At 49.8% G+C, this 22,500-nt stretch overlaps 1 protein-coding gene across 1 annotated transcript in view; it reads left to right on the top strand.

Moving 5' to 3' along the window:
• Positions 1-22,500, top strand: part of LOC311310677 (septin-2) — a 75,917-nt gene that overhangs the window by 2,127 nt on the left and 51,290 nt on the right. The window contains exon 2 of the mRNA XM_084440192.1: positions 22,482-22,500. This exon is cut by the window's right edge and continues 28 nt beyond it. The gene's annotated coding sequence lies outside the window, so the exon portion shown is untranslated. The remainder of the gene's footprint in view (positions 1-22,481) is intronic.

Below are 22,500 nucleotides of genomic sequence, written 5' to 3'. Positions count from 1 at the left end.
TCTGGTCTGGTCTGGTCTGGTCTGGTCTGGTCTGGTCTGAAGTGGTCTGGTCTGGTCTGGTCTGGTCTGAAGTGGTCTGGTCTGGTCTGGTCTGGTCTGGTCTGGTCTGGTCTGGTGTGGTCTGGTGTGGTCTGGTGTGGTGTGGTGTGGTGTGGTGGTCTGGTGGTGTTGTGGTCTGGTGGTGTGGTCTGGTGGTGTTGTGGTCTGGTGGTGTGGTGTGGTCTGGTGGTGTTGTGGTCTGGTGGTGTGTTGTGGTCTGGTGGTGTGGTGGTGTGGTGTGGTGGTCTGGTGGTGTTGTGGTCTGGTGGTGTGGTGTGGTCTGGTGGTGTGGTGGTGTGGTGTGGTCTGGTGGTGTTGTGGTCTGGTGGTGTGGTGTGGTCTGGTGGTGTGGTGGTGTGGTGTGGTCTGGTGTTGTTGTGGTCTGGTGGTGTGGTGTGGTGTGGTCTGGTGGTGTGGTGTGGTGTGGTGTGGTCTGGTAGTGTGGTCTGGTGGTGTGGTGTTGTGGTGTGGTGTGGTGTGGTCTGGTGGTGTGGTGGTGTGGTGGTCTGGTGTGGTCTGGTGGTGTTGTGGTCTGGTGGTGTGGTGTGGTCTGGTGTGGTGTGGTCCGGTGTGGTGGTCTGGCGGTGTTGTGGTCTGGTGTGGTCTGGGGAGGACAGGTATCTGGCACTGCTGGCGGGGAGGTGAGGTGAGGAGAGGAGAGGAGATGAGGTGCTCCTGCTTTTCTGTCGTGTGGCGTGAAGAGACCAACAAAGCATGAATCAGACAGACAGCTTCAAGAGGCTCTGAGGGAGTCTGTGTGGAGTCGTCACGGTAGCCTGTAGTACAGGAAACAAAGACAGAAAGTGCTGCACATGAAGGAAATACCGCACAGGAGAAGCAATGAACAGGCTATGTGTGCAGGCTCTTCCGCACATTCTTTCTTTCTTTCTTTGTTTTTTTTTGGTGTGGGGACTTTGCTGACTATACTACAGTACCTGTTACAGTGTTACAGTCCAGGAAGTGCCAGTGTCACTTTCAGACCATAAAGCCCCTGGCACTTTTAGTTCCTGGAACTATCTGTTGTAGCCTGCTTCTAGACCCACAAGTAGGGATGGGTTAGCCTGCTTCTAGACCCACAAGTAGGGATGGGTTCGGGAACCGGTATTTTTTGGTACTGGTATGTCATTAGGTCAATACCGAAATATTGATAAGCTCATGGTCAAACAGTGCTGCTATCAGTATTTAACGAGTTCATTTCATAAATCAGCCAACACAGCTGGCATCCGTCCCCTAATCATGACGAAGCTGCTGGTGACAGGCGAGGATGTCGCATTGTTATTGTTTGCCTCTCCCTAGGCCACTTGAGGAAGTAGGCATAGGGGTGGACAGGGCAAAACGGTACTTCACCAAATCTACCGATGGTGCTAAATGCAATTTATGTAAAAAGTTATTTGTGTCCAAAGGGGGAAACACCAGCAACCTCGTGAAACACGTTTCACACTCGGTAAATGTGAAGCAGTGCAGCATGTTTCACTGCTTAAAGGCCGTTTCAGACGAGGAGCGATATCCGCGCATTGTAATTAATTTTCAATGAGAGAGGCGAGCGGACAATTTGGGAGCCGCGGACAATCTGGGGCGGAGCGGCAAGCGGGCGCGACCCCGTGAAATTGTTGCGCGCGTGCTCGTTTCGTGCACACGCCCGCCCGCGACAACAGCTGAATTGTAATCAGCTTTCCCCGCTGCGCGCAGGACGCGTGCGTCCCCCGCTGATCCGAGCGAGAACGCAGGCGGAATATCGTCTGAAACGGCCTTTAGCCTGCTATCGGAGCCACCAGCTTCCACCTGCTAAAGGCTGTTTCAGACATACAACCGAAATAACAACATACGGCTACTGTTTCAAAATCAAAGAATACATTAATTCTTAATCAAGCTACCGGTTACTTCACGCTGGAAATGCAACGATAACTTTGTGGTATATATGCCTTGCACAAACTTAACAGGTAACAGTCAGCTAGTTGTCAATACAATCTGCTGACTTGCACTGAACGGATCAGCCACAGTTGCATAATCCTGGCTTTTTTTGAGTTTCTGATTGATTTTGCTAGGCTATCAGCTACACATACAAGCCCAAAAAATTATGAAATCAGCCCATACATGATTAGGTTAGATCCTTTGGAAACCTATGGAACGACCCGTGATACCCTGGCCTCGACTGCCTGTTATTACAGCTCTTTACAACACACTGAACAATATTTATAAAGTTATGGACGGGGTATCTAGATACGAGCTAGTCTACTGTAGTCTACTTTACCTCGATACCTAGCTAGTCTGGAGTGATGTGTGTAATCCCTACGCCTGGTTCTAAAAAAAATGTTCAGAGTATTTCTGCTTAGAAAATGAAAATGTTTAATTAGGTGGGCTAGCTTGCAGAAGCTAGCCCAACTTGTGATATTCCCGCTATTTCTTTCTTTCTTTCTTTCTTTCTTTCTTTCTTTCTTTCTTTCTTTCTTTCTTTCTTTCTTTCTTTCTTTCTTTCTTTCTTTCTTTATTATTATTCTCCCCACTTTTTTGAACCTTAACTAGTTCTTCATACTTTGTCCTAGAAACCTCATTCAAACTTTAAAATGTTCATAATGTTTAGCTCTTGAACGGATCCATTCAGATTTTTGATATTTGTTATAGTTTTTAAGAAATTTAACTTTTAAAACTATTTTTTGTCCCATTGAAATTGCTTGAAACTGCTTTTGGAATGTTCAGAAACTTTATGTTTTTAGAGTGGTGGCAGCAGTTGCTTTGAAAATATTCACACATTTTGTAAACTGCTGGCACTCCTACAGTTTTGAAAGCTCACACACAGTTATAGTTTTCGCTGTATGACGATTTGTTCGGCAACTGCGCTCCTCATTGAAACGTATGGCAACGCACTCTAGCTTTTGAGCTGCTAATTTTGCATTTTTACTCTTTTTCTAACTTGTCGCTATACCTACAGTTTTAACATCTCATACACATATTATATATCGAAACATTCCCATAACTGTGCTGATTCGTACAATGTAAGTATCTAAGCCGTGTGACTTATAGTTTTCGCTGTATGACGATTTGTTCGGCAACTGCGCTCTCCATTGAAACGTATGGGCCCACGCTCTACCTTTTGAGCTGCTAATTTTGCATTTTTACCCTTTTTCTAACTCGTCGCCATGCCTACAGTTTTTAAGCTACACGGACATATCATATCCTAAAATGTTCAGCATTTTATCAGGATTCCTACGGTGTCAATATCTAGGCTGTGACCTTTATACTTTTTGAGAGAGAGCTGTCTGAAGCCAACATGCCTTTCCATTGAAGTGAATGAGAGGATGCTCACAGTGTCAGTTGGGATTTGAATTTGGGTTCACGTGCAGGCTCTCTGTACAGGCACCCTTTTATGACTACTGTGGTAGCATTCATATTCATTCATTCCTTCCTTCTTTCCTTCCTTCCTTCCATCCATCTTTCCTTCCTTCCTTCTTTCCTTCCATCCTTCCTTCCTTTCTTTCTTTCTTTCTTTCCTTCCTTCCTTCCTTCCTTCCTTCCTTCCTTCCTTCCTTCCTTCCTTCCTTCCTTCCTTCCTTCCATCCATCCTTCCTTCCTTTCTTTATTTCCTTCCTTCCATCCTTCATTCCTTCCTTCCTTTCTTTCTTTCCTTCCTTCCTTCCTTCCTTCCTTCCTTCCATCCTTCCTTCCTTCCTTCCTTCCTTCCTTCCTTCCTTCTTTCCTTCCTTCCATCCATCCTTCCTTCTTTACTTCCTTCCTTCCATTCTTCCTTCCTTCTTTCTTTCTTTCTTTCTTTCTTTCATCCATCCATCCATCCATCCATCCATCCATCCATCCATCCTTTCTTTTCTTTCTTTCTTTCATCCATCCTTCTTTCTTTCTTTCTTTCTTTCATCCCTCCCTCCCTCCCTCCCTCCCTCCCTCCCTCCATCCATCTTTCTTTCTTTCTTTCTTTTTTTAATTTTATTTCTTTCACCAATCCATCCATCCTTCTTTCTTTCTTTCTTTCTTTCTTTCTTTCTTTCTTTCTTTCTTTCTTTCTTTCTTTCTTTCTTTCTTTCTTTCTTTCTTTCTTTCTCTCATCCATCCATCCATCCATCCATCCATCCTTTCTTTCATCCATCCATCTTTCTTTCTTTCTTTCTTTCTTTCTTTCTTTCTTTCTTTCTTTCTTTCTTTCTTTCTTTCTTTCTTTCTTTCTTTCTGTCTTCCATCCATCCATCCATCTTTCTTTCTTTCTTTCTTTCTTTCATCCATCCATCCATCCATCTTTCTTTCTTTCTTTCTTTCTTTCTTTCTTTCTTTCTTTCTTTCTTTCTTTCTTTCTTTCTTTCTTTCTTTCATCCATCCATCCATCCATCCATCCATCCATCCATCCATCCATCCATCTTGGTCTCCAATGAGGGGTGCATGGGGATGGCCTGGCAATCACTGACCTGCCCACCACAACCTCTGACCTGAGGGGGGCGGAGTCTCGCCACCACGCCACTATCCACGCCACCGTCCCCACATCTCAGACCCTGAGTTGGCTAAAGACACAGTTTTCACGGTTGGGTGCATGTGGGTGGTCCGGGGAGCAGTACACTGTCCTAGACCGGCTCTGACCCGAGGGGGCGGAGTCTCGTCACAACGCCACTATCCACGCCACTGTCCCCACATCTCAGCCCCTGAGTGAGCTACAGACACACGGTCTTCACTGTTGGGTGCATGGAGATTGCCCGGATGTCAGTACACTGCCCCCGACCTGCTCTGACCGGAGGGGGCGGAGTCTCGCCATCACGCCACTATCCACGCCACGGACCTCACAACACAGCCTCTGAGGTGGCTAGAGACACACAGTCTTCACTGGTGAAGGCAGGTGGGTAGCCCGGCATGGCCTACACTGTCCACGACCGGCTCTGACCCAAGGGGGTGGAGTCTCGCCACCATGCCACTGAACATGCTACGGACACCACAACTCAGCCCTTGAGTGGGCTGGAGACACACGGTCTTCACTGGTGAAGGCAGGTGGTTAGCCCGGTGCGGCCTACACTGTTCACACCTGGCTCTGAACCAAGCGTGCAGAGTCTCGCCACCACGCCACAGACCCCACAACTCAGCCCCTGATTGAGCTAGAGACACAGTCTTCACCAGTGGGTGCAAGGAGACTGCCCGGAGGTCTTCATGGTGGAGTCAGGTAGGTGGCCCGGAGAGGGGTACACTGTCCCCGACTGGCTCTGACCTGAGGGGGTGGAGTCTCACCACCACGCCACTATCCACGCCACGGGCCCCACAACTCAACCCCTGAGTGGGCTAGAGACACACAGTCTTCATTGGTGGATGCATGGAAATTGCACAGAGGTCACTGTACTGTCCCCGATTAGCTGTGACCCAAGGGGGCGGGGCCTAACCAGCACGCCACTATCCACGCCACGGGCCCCACAACTCAGCCCCTGAGTGGGCTAGAGACACACGGTCTTTACCGGTTGAGTCAGGTAGGTGGCCCGGGGAGGGGTACACTGTCCCTGACTGGCTCTGACCTGAGGGGGCGGAGTCTCACCCCCACGCCACTATCCACGCCACGGCCCCACAACTCAGCCCCTGAGTGGGCTAGAGTCACACGGTCTTCGCCGGTGCGGGCGGATAGGTGGCCCAGAGAGAGGTGTACACTGTCCTCGACCAGCTCTGACCTGAGGGGGCGGAGTCTCACCACCATGCCACTATCTACGCCACGGGCCCCTCAACTCAGCCCCTGAGTGGGCTAGAGACACATGGTCTTCACCGGTGCGGGCGGGTAGGTGGCCCGGAGAGGGGTACACTGTCCTCGACCAGCTCTGACCTGAGGGGGCGGAGTCTCACCACCATGCCACTGTCCACACCACAGACCCCACAACTCAGCCCCTGATTGGGCTAGAGACGCACGGTCTTCGCCGGTGGGTGCATGGAGATTGCCTGGTCCGTAGTAGTTCTAGCAGTAGCTGTTACATACAACTGCAGCAGCTAGCCCACCTCACATTTTCTCCAGGAAATGTACTTTCTAGTTAAAAATTGTGATCACTCGACGTGGTAAATACACACTTTAAAAACTCTAAACAGAATACTGAGAATAGTTTTGGTACCAGTGAATGCCGCTAAGCTAGGCTAATCGGTCCACATCTCGCCACTCCATATTGCACGCACAGAATTGAAAATGCTTCATACTGCTTGTCTAACCCCAGGGAAGATGGAAAACTATTTCCCAAAATGTTGGCCATGTCCTTTAACTGCAGTTACCCTTCCAGATTATCAGACACCCTCATACCTGCTAGGCATGCAGTTGAAAAGAGAAACATCATAGGTGAGCTTGCCAATGTGTCAAACGTAGCCATAACCAGCGATGGCTGAACAAGTATCACACAGGATCACTATATAACAGCAACAGTCCACTATGTAAATGTAGGCTAACTGAGACAGAAAGTTCTATCAACCCAGGCAGCGTATGAGTCCCAAAGTAGTAGAGTAGTATCGATAAGGGTATCGATACAATAACGGTATCGATACCAATATCAGTAAAATCCTAACAATACCCATCTCTACTCACAAGTCAGTCTCTAAACGCTGCTCAACTAGAGACTGAGGACTTTCGTCCAGGTTTGAGTCAAGTCTCTAAACGCTGCTCAACTAGAGACTGAGGACGTTCGTCCAGGTTTGAGTCAGTCTCTAAACGCTGCTCAACTAGAGACTGAAGACGTTCGTCCAGGTTTGAGTCAGTCTCTAAACGCTGCTCAACTAGAGACTGAGGACGTTGGTCCAGGTTTGAGTCAGTCTCTAAACGCTGCTCAACTAGAGACTGAAGACGTTCGTCCAGGTTTGAGTCAGTCTCTAAACGCTGCTCAACTAGAGACTGAAGACGTTCGTCCAGGTTTGACTCAGTCTCTAAATGCTGCGCTCAACTAGAGACTGAACACGTTCGTCCAGGTTTGACTCAGTCTCTAAACGCTGCGCTCAACTAGAGACTGAACATGTTCGTCCAGGTTTTGTTGCTAAAAGTGGATGGAAACTATTTGAGAGATTGAAAAAAAACCTGCATTGCAAAACCAGGGCGGTCCTTCCTAATGGGACGGTGAATGTTTTGTTTTTATCCTACACCTGGAAGACATAATTTCCGGTAAGCGGGGTCTTTCAGAGATGTAGTGAGTGGTTCTGATTGGTAGCATTGGTTTTCAGTGCTGTTCTAGCAACGATTTTCAATGGAAATGAGATGAAGACTTCCAGAGTCTGGCATCGCGAGAATAGTCTGCTTATAGCCTGCTTATAGCCTGATTATCCTTGTATTTCGGTCCACCGGAAAATGCATTTTTTCCAGCAGGTGTCCTAGTTAAAACAAGATTGAACTAGCAAAGCACTTTCGTGTTTAAATGTGTGCTATTTATTTAGTCTGAGAAATCAGTGCGATTGCTCTAAGCAGCAGTCAAACAAGGAAGCTTTTTGGTTGTCATCACGGATTTATAAGCCTCAATCTGTCCATGGCAAAAAAATATTTCCCTATTTTCCAAACGCAATTAATCCCACACAGGCCATAAACACGAACCTGCTTTCCTACTTCAATATTGTTGTAACTAAGACATCTGCTGCAAAAAATATTTTTTGACAGATTGAGGTTTATACATCTGTGATTACAACCAAAACGCTTCCTTGTTTGACTGCTGCTTAGAGCAATCGCAAGGATTTCTCAGACTGAATAAATATCACACGTGAGCATGGAAGTGCTTTGCTAGTTCAATCTTGTCTGCTGGAAAAAAAAAATTTCCATCACGTACAGTTCTGTGCTGTAATTGTGATGGTCTCTTCATGCTCTCGTTAGGTTCCTCTCATATGGGAGGTTGGTGACAGCTGCCATGCAAGGTGCTCAACTGGTCATTGGGAGCAATTTGGGGTTCAATGTCCTGCCCAAGGACACTTCTACATGTGGACAGGAGGAGCTGGGATTTGAACCGGCGACCCTGTGGTCATTGAACCCACTCTAGCTCCTGAGCCCCAGAGGATGTGAACAGAGGGCGAAACTCGTAACGGCAATTTCCGCCCCCCCCACCCCCATATGACTGTCTGGCCACGGTACAGTATGAGTGTGACCAGCTGGGGGTAACGTTGTGATAACAACACCGCCCTCAGACCGCCGCCCCCCCCCCGTGAGCTGGCTCTGGTCACTTCCTGCTCTGTTCACATCTTCATAAAAGGGCCATCCTGTGCTTTAAACTGTGTGTGTGTGTTGTGAGCGACCCCTCGCTGGGGCCCCTGTCTTGAAAGGCCGTCTCGTTCCGCTCATTGTTCCTTTCTTCTGGTTCTGCTCCTCATGTCTGAGATGACGGAGGTCTGGACAACAGGGCCGGCAGGTCCGCTTTACAACTTTATTATTGCTGCCCCCCCCCCTTATGGCCTCAGTCCACTTCTTTATTACAGTCAAGCCAGGAGCCGCCTCAGTGACGGTGTGTGCACGCAGGTGTTTTTGAATATGTGTGTGTGTGTGTGTGTGTGTGTAGAAGTTTGTGAATGTGTGTGTGTGTGTATGCCCCTTCTGTGAGCAAGTGTGCGTGTGTGCGTGTAGAGAGTCTGTGTGTGTGTATGTGTATGTAGAAAGAAAGTGTGTGTGTGTGTGTAGAGAGAGAGAGCGTGTGTAGAGTGTGTGTGTGTGTGTGAATGCCCCCACTGTGAGCAAGTGTGTATGTAGAGAGTGTGTGTGTGTGTGTGTGTGTGTGTGTGTGTGTGTGTGTAGAGTGTGTGTGTGTGTGTGTACTGTATGTGTGTGTAGAGTGTGTGTATGTAGAGAGTGTGTGTGTGTAGAGTGTATGTGTGTGTGTGTGTGTGTGTGTGTGTGTGTGAGAGAGAGAGAGTTTAGTCTGCAAACCAGGTGTGTTGACCCCCCCCCCCCTCTGTGTGTCTAGAGGCCATGTCGTTGTGGTAACAGCTCCCCCCTGGTCAAGTGTGTCTGATGGGGGAGCAGGTCTGTAGCCAGCGACCCCCCATGGCTCAAATACAGCTCATAAATCAGTTAGCGCTCCTGAGATGCCAGAGCTCTGGATTAGTTAAGCTGCCGCTTTAACCCCCATGGAGAAAACCATTTAATCTCCCTCTCCTCAGACCTGTTGATAGCTGTATGTATGCCTACGTGTGTGTGTGTGTGTGTGTGTGTGTTATTAAGTGGGTATTAGCAGCCTGTCTCCTGCCATGTTGTCTTTGTGCTGTTACCACGGCGATAATGGAACCGTTCAATTAATCTGCCGTTCCGCTAACGCCGGTTCCCACAAAGCCTGTCCAGGAACAACACATCTACTGGTGTGTGTACATGTGTGTTTGTGTGTGTGTGTGCATGTGTCTGCATGTGTGTGTGTGTGTGTGTACTGTATGTGCATGTGTGTGTGTGCGTGTCTGTGTGTGTGTGTTTGCGTATATGTGTGTGTGTCTGTGTTTGTGTGGGTGTGTGTGTGTTTGTGTATATATGCATGTGTGTGTATATGTGTGTGTGTGTGTGTCCTTGTCTTCATTCCAGTTCATACTGTATTAATGGTAACCTACTATATAATCTAAGTTGTCATGGCAACAACTACTGTATATATCCCATCACCTGACACACACACACGCACACACACACACACACACACACACACACACACACACACACACGCCGGTGTGTCCTGATTGCGCAGGAGGCTGGTCAGGCGTGTGGTGGCCCTGGTTACCCAGCGCAGCGCTGGTCCATAGGAAGGGCTCCAGGAAGCCGTCCTGATAAACAGCATTGTTCTTCCTCGGGCCTGGAGAAACCTGCCTGTCACACACAACCAGCACACCCTGCTGCCCATAGAGAACTGACCTGGACCGGAACAGTCCAGGACTAGACCAGATCCAGACCAGACCACTTCAGACCAGACCAGACCACTTCAGACCAGACCAGACCACTTCAGACCAGACCAGACCAGACAAGACCAGACCACTTCAGACCAGACTAGACCACTTCAGACCAGACCACACCAGACCAGACCAGACCAGACCAGACCACACCAGACCCAGACCTGACCTGACCACTTCAGACCAGACCAGACCAGACCAGACCAGACCAGACCAGACCAGACCAGACCACACCAGACCCAGACCTGACCTGACCTGACCAGACCAGACCAGACCAGACCAGACCACACCAGACCTGACCTGACCTGACCAGACCAGACCAGACCAGACCAGACCAGACCACACCACACCAGACCCAGACCTGACCTGACCTGACCTGACCTGACCAGACCAGACCAGACCAGACCAGACCAGACCAGACAAGACCAGACCACTTCAGACCAGACCAGACCACTTCAGACCAGACCAGACCACACCAGACCAGACCAGACCAGACCAGACCAGACCAGACCAGACCAGACCAGACCAGACAAGACCAGACCAGACCAGACCAGACCACACCAGACCCAGACCTGACCTGACCACTTCAGACCAGACCAGACAAGACCAGACCAGACCAGACCAGACCACACCACACCACACCACACCACACCAGACCCAGACCTGACCTGACCTGACCAGACCAGACCAGACCAGACCAGACCACACCAGACCCAGACCTGACCTGACCAGACCAGACCAGACCAGACCAGACCAGACCAGGACTTGACCAGATCCAGACCAAGACCAGACCAGACCAGGATTTGACCAGATCTAGACCAAGACCAGGCCAGACCAGACCAGGACTAGACCAGATCCAGACCAGGTCCAGACCAGGACCAGACCATACCTGTCAACATTGGGATTTGAAAATAAGGGAATTTTTCCGGCGCCCTGCTGCGGGCCGTTCCACCATCCCAGAAGTGAACCTGAAACCACCACTAGTCAACCACTTACAAACTACAACTACCACTAGTCAACCACTTACAAACTACAACTACCACTAGTCAACCACTTACAAACTACAACTACCACTAGTCAACCACTTACAAACTACAACTACCACTAGTCAACCACTTACAAACTACAACCACCACTAGTCAACCACTTACAAACTACAACCACCACTAGTCAACCACTTACAAACTACAACCACCACTAGTCAACCACTTACAAACTACAACCACCACTAATCAACCACCTACAAACTACAACCAGCACTAGTCAACCACTTACAAACTACAACCACCACTAGTCAACCACTTACAAACTACAACTACCACTAGTCAACCACTTACAAAGTACAACCACCACTAGTCAACCACTTACAAACTACAACCAGCACTAGTCAACCACTTACAAACTACAACCACCACTAGTCAACCACTTACAAACTACAACCACCACTAGTCAACCACTTACAAACTACAACCACCACTAGTCAACCACTTACAAACTACAACCACCACTAGTCAACCACTTACAAACTACAACCACCACTAGTCAACCACTTACAAACTACAACTACCACTTGTCAACCATTTACAAACTACAACTACCACTAGTCAACCACTTACAAACTACAACCACCACTAGTCAACCACTTACAAACTACAACCACCACTAGTCAACCACTTACAAACTACAACTAGGTGTTCAGGATCTGATAGGCCTACCTTTGTTGAAATTTAAATGCTGTGAACATTTCTACATTATATAGCCTAAATGAAACACATTTTAATTGAATTGTGATAGCACCAATGCCTGACAATCAATGACGTTATAGGCCTACTGAAATAGGGTTATTTTTCCCCGTAGGCTTATAGCCTACTTCTCCACCTTGAGCTTCACTTTTAATTAATCTTAATAGCCTGTTTTATCTGTAGTTCCTCTTGTATAGAGACATCACATTGTCTACTCCAACCTGAAACTATTACCAACTATAGCCTACATTTGCTTTATTTAAGCGTTTCTTTCCAGTCTCACAGGGTTGCAGCTGAAAGAATATGATATATTGATATAGGCTACAATTGCTTTACACGCCACAAGAATAGACAGCACAATGATCTAGCCTACTCGTGTTCATGTGGAGGATAATGATAAAACGTAGGCAGTCAGCAGTATTTTTCCTGCCTTTGGCAGTAGCGACTGTGTTGCGCCTATAGTTCATATTTCTATATTATTGCTCCTCTTGTGTAAAATACAGTGGACAGAACTTGGTTATGCATATTGTTTGCCTTGTCCATGGCCGTTTCCGAATACCCATACTAAGGTATGCGATTGGTCATTTCGAGCAAATACCTCCCCTTTTACCGTGAACGTGCTCATAGATAGATTGGATCAGCTGGGTAGACTTAAAGGAATAGTAAAGGGAAAATCATGTTTATCCCTGTTTTAAGGTTACTTATGATCATATACAATGGTTCAGATCAAAGTTAACAAAACTAGCACTTTTGAGAACGTCTGATAATTGCTCTACCACCGTTTTGGTCATACAATGGATGTGGGTGGGCACTGTGAAAAATCATTCAAAAAACACCTGACCTGACCTGACCTGACCAGACCAGACCCAGAACCAGAACCAGAACCAGAACCAGACCCAGAACCAGACCACACCAGACCTGACCAGACCTGACCAGACCAGACCAGACCAGACCAGACCAGACCAGACCTGACCAGACCACACCAGACCTGACCAGACCTGGGGCCTCATTTATAAAACCTTGCTCAGGATTCACGTACTAAGGGTTGAGGACATCCACAAGTTCTAAAAGGTACGCACAACCATCCATCCATCCATCTTCATCCGCTTATCCGGGGTCGGGTCGCGGAGGCAGCAGCTCCAGCAGGGGGCCCCAGACATCCCTTTCCCTAGCAGCATCAACCAGCTCTGCCTGGTCGCACAACCATTTTCCGATTTATAACGAAGTGCGCACGCATGTCCCACGCCGGTTCCCCATTATAACTCTCAATCAACTCTAAACTTTGCGCACGTGAGCGCGTGTGTTGTCCCACCCTCTTAACGCCCATAAATGGCCAGTGAAACGCCTCAAATTCACAGAAATCGATACAGCCCAAATCTAACATGACGGCAACAAGACAGCAAAAACACGGAAGCAGCTCATGAGCCACTCGTCGTCATTGGCCAGTAGGTCTTGCTGGTCCCTTAAGACTCGCTCTCTCCGAATTCCTTCATCCACATCATCCAAAAGCAGTAGCCTACATATAAAGCAGCCATTGTGCGTCATTATGCATTGGAATTGCATGCCTTTATATACCCACCCACGGACATGATTATATGGAACAGGTGCGATTGTCATTGACAATATATGAACCACGCACGTGATTGTTTGATTTCATTTCTGGGTATAGGAGACGATACAGTGATGGCATGTAGAGGCGAGGGCACTTATTACCGACAATGCTGGATGTCATGAAAACAGAACAGCCGATGACACATAACATCCATAACATCTAATACAATTAACAGCACTCTTATCTGCCCGACTGAGGCATCGAACACGGGATCAGTTTAGCCTATTTCATTCATCAAATATATTTGATGTATGATATTTTGTTATAAATGAGGCCCCAGATCCAGACCAGACCAGACCTATATCAGACCCAGACCCAGATCAGACCCAGACCAGATCAGGACCAGATCAGACCCAGATCAGACCCAGACCAGATCAGGACCAGACCAGACCAGACCAGACCCAGACCCAGACCAGACCAGACCTGACCTGGGTCAAACACTACCATCAGTTTCCCAACATTGTCCCAGTTCACAGGGAGTACTTAAAGGAGCACATGACTCAGTCTATAGAAAAAGTTTTTTTAAATGCCCCTTTTATCATCAGACTGGCATTTTCATTACATTACATTACATTACATTACAGTCATTTAGCAGACGCTTTTATCCAAAGCGACTAACAATAATTGCATTTAACGTAGGAAGAGCCAATGTACTACTACTTGTCAGAACTCACAAGTGCATCTTCTTTCTAAAACAAGTGACTAAGAGCATAATCTAGTGCTGAAGGCAAAGTGCAAGAATCGCAATCTAAAGTACAGTGCAATATAATATAATACAATAAGTGCTTAGGTGGGAGAATTGTTGTAGTACTTCTTGAAGAGATGAGTTTTGAGCCTGCGACGAAAGATGGGCAGCGACTCTGCTGTCCTGACATCAGTGGGCAGTTCATTCCACCACTGCGGGGCCAGGACAGAGAAGAGCTGTGACCGTGTCAATCGACCGCAGGGGCCTCGGATTGACGGGGCAACCAGTCGCCCTGAGGTAGCAGAGCGTAGCGGTCGGGAGGGGGTGTAGGGTTTGACCATGGCCTGGAGGTAGGAGGGGGCTGTTCATTGCCCTGTAGGTTAGCGCCAGAGTTTTAAACTGGATGCGAGCCGCTTCAGGGAGCCAGTGTAGGGAACGGAGGAGGGAAGTTGTGTGGGAGAATTTGGGGTGGTTGAACACCAGGCAAGCACCAGCTTTCTGGACAAGTTCCAGAGGCTTAATGGCTGACGCCAGTGCCCCAGCGAGGAGGGAGTTGCAGTAGTCCAGGCGGGAGATGACCATTTTCAGTGGTTCTGAGTTTAGTTCAGTTTACCAGGCATGCTGAAAACAACGCACCAACCGCCTAAAGCTACGGTACAGTATGTTCAACAGCCAAGACAGTTATAGAATGTTTGTACATGCAGTTCTAGAATGTCTCAGTTCTAAAACGGGAGTCTTGAAGATCTGTTATGTACAGATCTTTAGAACTACAGTTTTAGAACTTAAAACGGTCTTAGCAGTTGTATGTGAACCCATCAAATACAGCAGGGAACTCTATCCTGTGCCAAGGGCACCAATGTCTAAAAGACTTTGTACTAAAGAGTAGGCTATTGAAGACATGAGATGGTAGTGATAGCCTCTCCTGAAATGTGGTTTTGTAAATCCTGTAGTTGTTTTGTGAAGTGGAGTTCATAAGGCAGTGGGCTTCTCTCTGCTGGCCAGCACGCCGAGCTCAGACCCCTCCCCTGCTTATCACACACAGGCAGGGGTTAGCAGGGGCTAGCACAGCTCTGATTAAACCAGGATAAGGCCCCTGGGGACCCCGCTCACACACACACCTCTCTCACTCTACCACTCACTTTGACAGAGGGAGAGAGAGAGCGAGGGAGAGAGAGAGCGAGGGAGAGAGAGGAAGAGGGAGGGAGGGAGGGAGAGAGAGAGAGAGAGGGAGGGAGGGAGAGAGAGAGAGGGAGGGAGAGAGAGAGGGAGGGAGAGAGATAGAGGGAGAGAGGGATGGAGAGAGGGAGAGAGAGAAAGAAGGAGGGAGGGAGAGGGAGGGAGGGAGAGAGAGAAAGAGAGAAAGAGGGAGGGAGGTAGAGAGAAAGAGAGGGAGGGAGGGAGAGAGGAAAGGGAGTGCTTCTGTGCTGGCAGGGCTGACTGTAAGTTGTAGGTCTGGGGAAGAGAGGTGTCGTCCAGTCTGACCCTACTCTGCTCTCACCATTGTGTCTCTGGTCAGGGTGGTGGTCAGCACACACACCATTAAGAGCCCCACACAGCCTGACTGGACCGCCTGAGCGAGGGAGGGCTGGAGTGGGTGAGTGAGTGAGTGAGTGAGTGAGTGAGTGAGTGAGTGAGTGGGTGGGTGGGTGAGTGAGTGAGTGAGTGAGTGAGTGAGTGAGTGAGTGAGTGAGTGAGTGAGTGAGTGCAGTTCCATGAATGAGTGACGCGCGTATAAAAACAATAACTTGCTTTATCATAGTACATGAATCACTACGGCTACTGCTGTTGAAAATCTGTTAGCTCCCACCATACAGCTCATTAGAAGCATGAGCAAATAGTAGGCCTAATCATCATATCAATAATCAGTCAAATCATTCATAATAGAAATTCATACATACTAGAAATTCATAATTAGTAATCAAATCAATAAATTTGTCCAGAGTAGGGCTATGATTGCGCCCAACAGTCCTTAACCAGCAAGAAATACCCAGATGAAAGAACACCAGAGAGAGAGAGATACCCAGCCCGGTGGAAGAACACCAGAGAGAGAGAGATACCCAGCCCGGTGGAAGAACACCAGAGAGAGAGAGATACCCAGCCCGGTGAAAGAACACCAGAGAGAGATACCCAGCCCGGTGGAAGAACACCAGAGAGAGAGAGATACCCAGCCCGGTGGAAGAACACCAGAGAGAGAGAGATACTAGGGCTGCTCGATTATGGCAAAAATCATAATCACGATTATTTTGATTGATATTGAGATCACGATTATTTAACACGATAATTCATTGAATTATTTTTTTTAATCAAAAGTTTTAACATTTTCTTAACAAATTTTCTTAACAAATCAAATTATTGACTTTGATAACAATTAATTTATTAAATGTTGACAGTGGCTTTTCTTTTTAACAATGTTCTTTGGATTAGATACATTTTTCCCATGGGAGACAAATAGTGAACCTTGACCATCATCATCATCATCATCTTCATCTGCTTATCCAGGGTCGGGTCGCGGAGGCAGCAGCTCCAGCAGGGGGCCCCAGACATCCCTTTCCCTAGCAGCATCAACCAGCTCTGCCTGGGGAATCTTTAGCCGCTCACAGGCCAGTGTGGAGATGTAGTCCCGCCACCTAGTCCTGGGTCTACCCCGCGGCCTCCTCCCAGCCGGACACGCCTGGAACACCTCCCTAGGGAGGCGCCCAGGAGGCATCCTCACTAGATGCCCGAACCACCTCAACTGGCTCCTTTCGACGCAAAGGAGCAGCGGCTCTACTCCGAGTCTCTCCCGGATGACTGAACTTCTCACCCGATCTCTCAGGGAGACCCCAGCCACCCTCCGGAGAAAACTCATTTCGGCCGCTTGTATCCGTGATCTCGTTCTTTCGGTCATGACCCATCCTTCATGACCATAGGTGAGGGTGGGGACGAAGATAGACCGGTAGATCGAGAGCTTTGCCTTTTGGCTCAGCTCTCTTTTCGTCACAACAGTGCGGTAAAGCGACTGCAGAACCGCACCAGCTGCTCCGATTCTCCGGCCAAACTCCCTCTCCATGGTTCCCTCACTCGTGAACAAGACCCCCAGATACTTGAACTCCTTCACTTGGGGTAAGGACTCATTTCCTACTCGGAGCGGACAGGCCACCGGTTTCCTGCTGAGAACCATGGCCTCAGATTTAGAAGTGCTTATTCTCATCCCAGCCGCTTCACACTCAGTTGCGAACCTATCCAGAGAGTGCTGGAGGTCGCAGGCAGCTGATGCCATCAGGACCACATCATCTGCAAAAAGCAGTGACGTGATCCCCAGCTCACCGAACTGCAAACCCACCTCCCCCCGGCTACGCCTCGATATCCTGTCCATGAAAATCACAAACAGGATTGGTGACAAAGCGCAGCCCTGGCGGAGGCCAACACCCACCGGAAAGGAAGACGACTTACTGCCGAGGACCCGGACACAGCTCTCGCTCTGGGTGTACAGGGATTGGATGGCCCTAAGTAGGGACCCCCTCACCCCATACTCCCGCATAACCCTCCACAAGACCTCTCGGGGGACCCGGTCGTAAGCCTTCTCCAAGTCCACAAAACACATGTAGACAGGTTGGGCAAACTCCCAAGCCCCCTCCAAGATCCTTGCGAGAGTGAAGAGCTGGTCGGTAGTTCCACGACCAGGACGAAATCCGCATTGTTCCTCTTCGATCTGAGGTTCGACTATCGGCCGGACCCTCCTTTCCAGCACCTTGGAGTAAACTTTCCCTGGGAGGCTGAGTAATGTGATGCCTCTATAATTCGCACACACCCTCTGGTCCCCTTTTTTGAATATTGGGACCACCACCCCAGTCTGCCACTCCTTCGGCACTGACCCAGACTTCCACGCAATGTTACAGAGGCGTGTCAACCAAGACAGCCCCTCTACACCCAGCGCCTTCAGCATTTCTGGACGGATCTCATCAGTCCCTGGGGCTCTGCCACTGTGGAGTTGTTTGACTACCTCAGTGACCTCCTCCAAGGACATTGACGACCCCCCATCATCTTCCGGCTCTGCCTCGATCGTAGAGGGTGGATTAGTCGGGTTCAGGAGTTCCTCAAAGTGCTCCTTCCAACGCTCAACAACCTCCTCAGTTGAGGTCAGCAGTGTCCCCTCCTTGCTGTATACAGCTTGGATGGTCCCCCGCTTTCCCTTCCTGAGGTGTCTGATGGTCTTCCAGAAACACTTTGGTGCCGACCGAAAGTCCTTCTCCATGGTTTCTCCGAACTCCTCCCACACCCGCTGCTTTGCCTTGGTCACGGCCGAAGCCGCAGCCCTCCGGGCCAGTCGATACCCTGCAACTGTTTCTGGGGTCTCCCGGGCTAACATAACCCGGAAGGCCTCCTTCTTCAGTCGGACGGCTTCCCTCACCACCGCTGTCCACCACGGTGTCCGAGGGTTACCGCCCCTTGAGGTACCTATGGCCCTCAGGCCACAGCTCCCAGCCGCAACTTCAGCAATGGAGGCTTTGAACACCGACCACTCATGCTCGATGTCCCCAACCTCCACAGGGATGCCTGAGAAGCTCTGCCGGAGGTGGCAATTGAAATCTCTCCGGACAGGCTCTTCCTCCAGACGTTCCCAGTTCACCCTCACTACACGCTTGGGTTTTCCAGGTCTGTCCAGAAGTTTCCCCCGCCATCGAAACCAGCTCACCACCAGGTGGTGATCAGTGGACAGCTCTACCCCTCTCTTTACCCGAGTGTCCAAAACGCATGGCCTCAGATCAGATGATACGATAACGAAATCGATCATCGACCTTCGGCCTAAGGTGTTCTGATGCCAGGTGTACTTGTGGGCATCCTTGTGTTCGAACATGGTGTTTGTTATGGCCAAACCGTGACTAGCACAGAAGTCCAACAACAAAACACCACTCGGGTTCAGATCGGGGTGGCCATGCCTCCCAATCACGCCCCTCCAAGTTTCTCCATCATTGCCTACGTGTGCATTGAAGTCCCCCAGTAGGACACTGGAGTCCCCTGCAGGAGCCCCCAAAAGGACTCCACTCAGGGTCTGCAGGAAGGCTGAGTACTCTGAACTGCTGTTCGGTGCATAAGCACAAACCACAGTCAGAGGCCCCCCCCCACAGTCCTAAGGCGCAGGGAGGCGACCCTCTCGTCCACTGGGGTGAACTCCAGCACAGAGGCGCTCAGCTGGGGGCTAGCTAGTATAGCCACACCTGCCTTACGCCTCATACCATGAGCAACTCCGGAGAAGAACAGGGTCCAACCCCTATCCAGGAGTTTGGTTCCGGCGCCGGTGCTGTGCGTGGAGGTTAGCCCCACCAGGTGTAATTGGTATCGCTCCACCTCCCTCACAAGCTCCGGCTCCTTCCCCCCCAGCGAGGTCACGTTCCATGTCCCCAGAGCCAGCCTTTGCCGCCCGGGTCCGGTCCGTCGGTGTCCCCCGCCTTCACCGCCACCTAGTTGGCAGCGCACCCGACCCCGACAATTCCTCCCGCGGGTGGTGGGTCCACGGGACGATGGAGGAGGAGATGGTGCTTCCACGTTGCTTATTCGGGCTGGGCCCGGCCGGGCTCCATGGTAAGCCCGGCCACCAGGCGCTCGCATGCGGGCCCTCCGTCTGGGCCTGGCTCCAGACGAGGGCCCCGGGCTTCCTCCGGGCCGGGTCTCTCTTCCTTTAGGTTGTTTTGTCATCAGGGTTTTTGCCTGTAACCCCAGGTAGGGGGGCTAGGGGGTACTACCACTTGCCCAAGGTGGACCCCCAGACTAGTGGAGGGAAGGAGGCGTCTTACTTCTCCATTCTAGTTTTGCAACTAGCCACTGCCGCCACTGCCGAACCTTGACCTTGATAAATAAATTAATAAAAGTGCCAAAACGGATAAATAAAGAAGCTTCAAAGCACCGCCACCACCACAGAAGAAGACTACCTCGGAAAAATAATTTCACTAGGACAGAACGCGTCTAAATAAGTTATTTAATGGTAGCGCCGAGGCTTCAAAACCCAGCATTTGTTAAAATAGACCCTTTTGCTTAGGTAAGTGACGTTTCATATTTATCTGACCTCTCCTAAATAGGCCGACACCTATTTATTTTGACGGCAAAGTGAATGGAGCGGGAAAGGACTGTTGTCTGGCATGAGCGAGCGGAATGCGACAGCGGGACTGAGAAGGGCTGCTTTGAGGGGCAGCTACGACTGCGTAGCAAATTTTACACACCGTGTCAACTTGGTCCAAATCTGTCTCCGCAAACCCAAAGTGTTTCCACACCACTGACATTGTTTTAGCTCTCTTGTCCACCTCTCGTTCTGCTGCCATAATCTTCTTCTTGTCGTGTTTTGTTCGAGAGGAGCATGCGTGCGCCTTGCTTGACAACTCGTCTCGCTTTGAACTAAAGTGTCAAGCGCAGTATAGCTCTGCAGTGTAGCGTGCGCTTGATTTGTGCAAAATCGTTTTATGGCGATTATTTAGTTTTAATGATCGTTGACAGCCCAAATCTTAATCTAGATTAAAATCCGATTAATCGAGCTGCCCTAAGAGATACCCAGCCCGGTGGAAGAACACCAGAGAGAGAGAGATACCCATCCCGGTGGAAGAACACCAGAGAGAGAGAGATACCCAGCCCGGAGGAAGAACACCAGAGAGAGAGAGATACCCAGCCCGGTGGAAGAACACCAGAGAGAGAGTGAGATACCCAGCCCGTTGGAAAAACACCAGAGAGAAAGAGATACCCAGCCCAGTGGAAGGCCAGGGCCCCCGTCTGGAGCCAGGCCCGGACAGAGGGCCCGCCTGCGAGCGCCTGGTGGCCGGGCTTTCCATGGAGCCCCCAGCCCAAAATAGCTACGTGGGAACAACATCTCTGTCTCCTCCATCCCGTGGACCCACCACCCGTGGGAGGAACTGTCGGGGTCGGGTGCGCTGCCAACTAGGTGGCAGTGAAAGCGGTGGGCAGCGACGGACCGGACCCGGGCGGTGTGTGGCTATACTAGCTAGCCCCCAGTGCCTGTGCTGGAGTTCACCCCAGTGGATGAGAGGGTCACCTCCCTGCGCCTTAGGACTGTGGGGGGGGACTCTGACCGTGGTTTGTGCTTATGCACTGAACAGCAGTTCAGAGTACTCAGCCTTCCTGCAGACCCTAAGTGGAGTCCTATTTGGGGCTCCTGCAGGGGACTCCACTGTTCTATTGGGGGACTTCAATGCACACGTGGGCAATGATGGAGAAACTTGGAGGGGCGTGATTGGGAGGCATGGCCACTATGATCTGAACCCGAGTGGTGTTTTGTTGTTGGACTTCTGTGCTAGTCACAGTTTGTCCATAACAAACACCATGTTCGAACACAAGGATGCCCACAAGTACACCTGACATCAGAACACCTTAGGCTGAAGGTCGATGATAGATTTTGTTATCGTATCATCTGATCTGAGGCCATGTGTCTTGGACACTCAGGTGAAGAGACGGGCAGAGCTGTCCACTGATCACCATCTGGTGGTGAGCTGGTTTCGATGGTGGGGGAAGCCTCTGGACAGACCTGGAAAACCCAAGCGTGTAGTGAGGGTGAACTGGGAACGTCTGGAGGAAGAGCCTGTCCGGAGAGATTTCAATTACCACCTCCGGCGGAGCTTCTCAGGCATCCCTGCGGCGGTTGGGGACATCAAGCATGAGTGGTCGGTGTTCAAAGCCTCCATTGCTGAAGCTGCGGCTGGGAGCTGTGGCCTGAGGGCCATAGGTACCTCAATGGGCGGTAACCCTCGGACATTGTGGTGGACAACGGTGGGAAGCCGTCCGACTGAAGAAGGAGGCCTCCTGGGACATGTTAGCCCGGGAGACCCCAGAAGCAGTTTCAGGGTATAGACTGTACGTTAGTGATTATTGATTCCTGATGGTTCTCATAAAGATCGTGGTGCCAGTTTATTTATCTCCTTAAAGAACGCTAGTCTGCCTTCATTGTTGCCTAGCTACAAGCTAGCTAACGCACAAACAAAATAAAATCTTGCACATGTATCTAAGGGTATGACGTACAACGACACACTTCGAATCACGAGTTAGTCTCTATAAACGCTGCACTCAACTAGAGACAGGACTTTCATTCAGATTTCGTCGCTTAAAGTGGGTGGAAACAATTTGTCTTTAGTGCGTGGCTTTGTTCAGGTTTGAACCAATCCAAAGCAGGAGGACTTGCGGCGAGTTTACATAGAAAGTCAATACAATTCGTGCGAACTGGGCGGCGGGTGGCACGGGTGGCGGAATCAGGCGAACCCGGCGGCGCGGCGGCCAGGATTTGCCGCACGGCGACATTCGCAAAAGTTTAATTTTTTGAACTTTGTGTGGCGGATTCGCACGCCAACCCATTGATCCCACTGGCCGGCACGAATTTTCTCGCCGCGCCCGGTGTGAACCTAGCATCAGACGTTCAGCAGGTGGATCTGATTGTCTGGTATCACGAGACTCTGAGGCGCCTAGCGACCCTGAGGTTGAGAGTCTGGCACTCTACCGACTGAGCTCGCTGGACGCCTGATGTTTTCAACTGTTCTCTAATTTTAGTGAGTGAGTTGTCTGATGTTGCTCCACGTGTGGTTTGTGTTTCCAACAGCAGGTCCAGGATCAGCGGC

The sequence above is a fragment of the Borostomias antarcticus genome (genome assembly GCF_949987555.1).
Source record: "Borostomias antarcticus genome assembly, chromosome: 6".
Taxonomy (NCBI): Eukaryota; Metazoa; Chordata; class Actinopteri; order Stomiiformes; family Stomiidae; genus Borostomias; species Borostomias antarcticus.
This window is presented reverse-complemented; position numbering and strand designations above follow the sequence as displayed.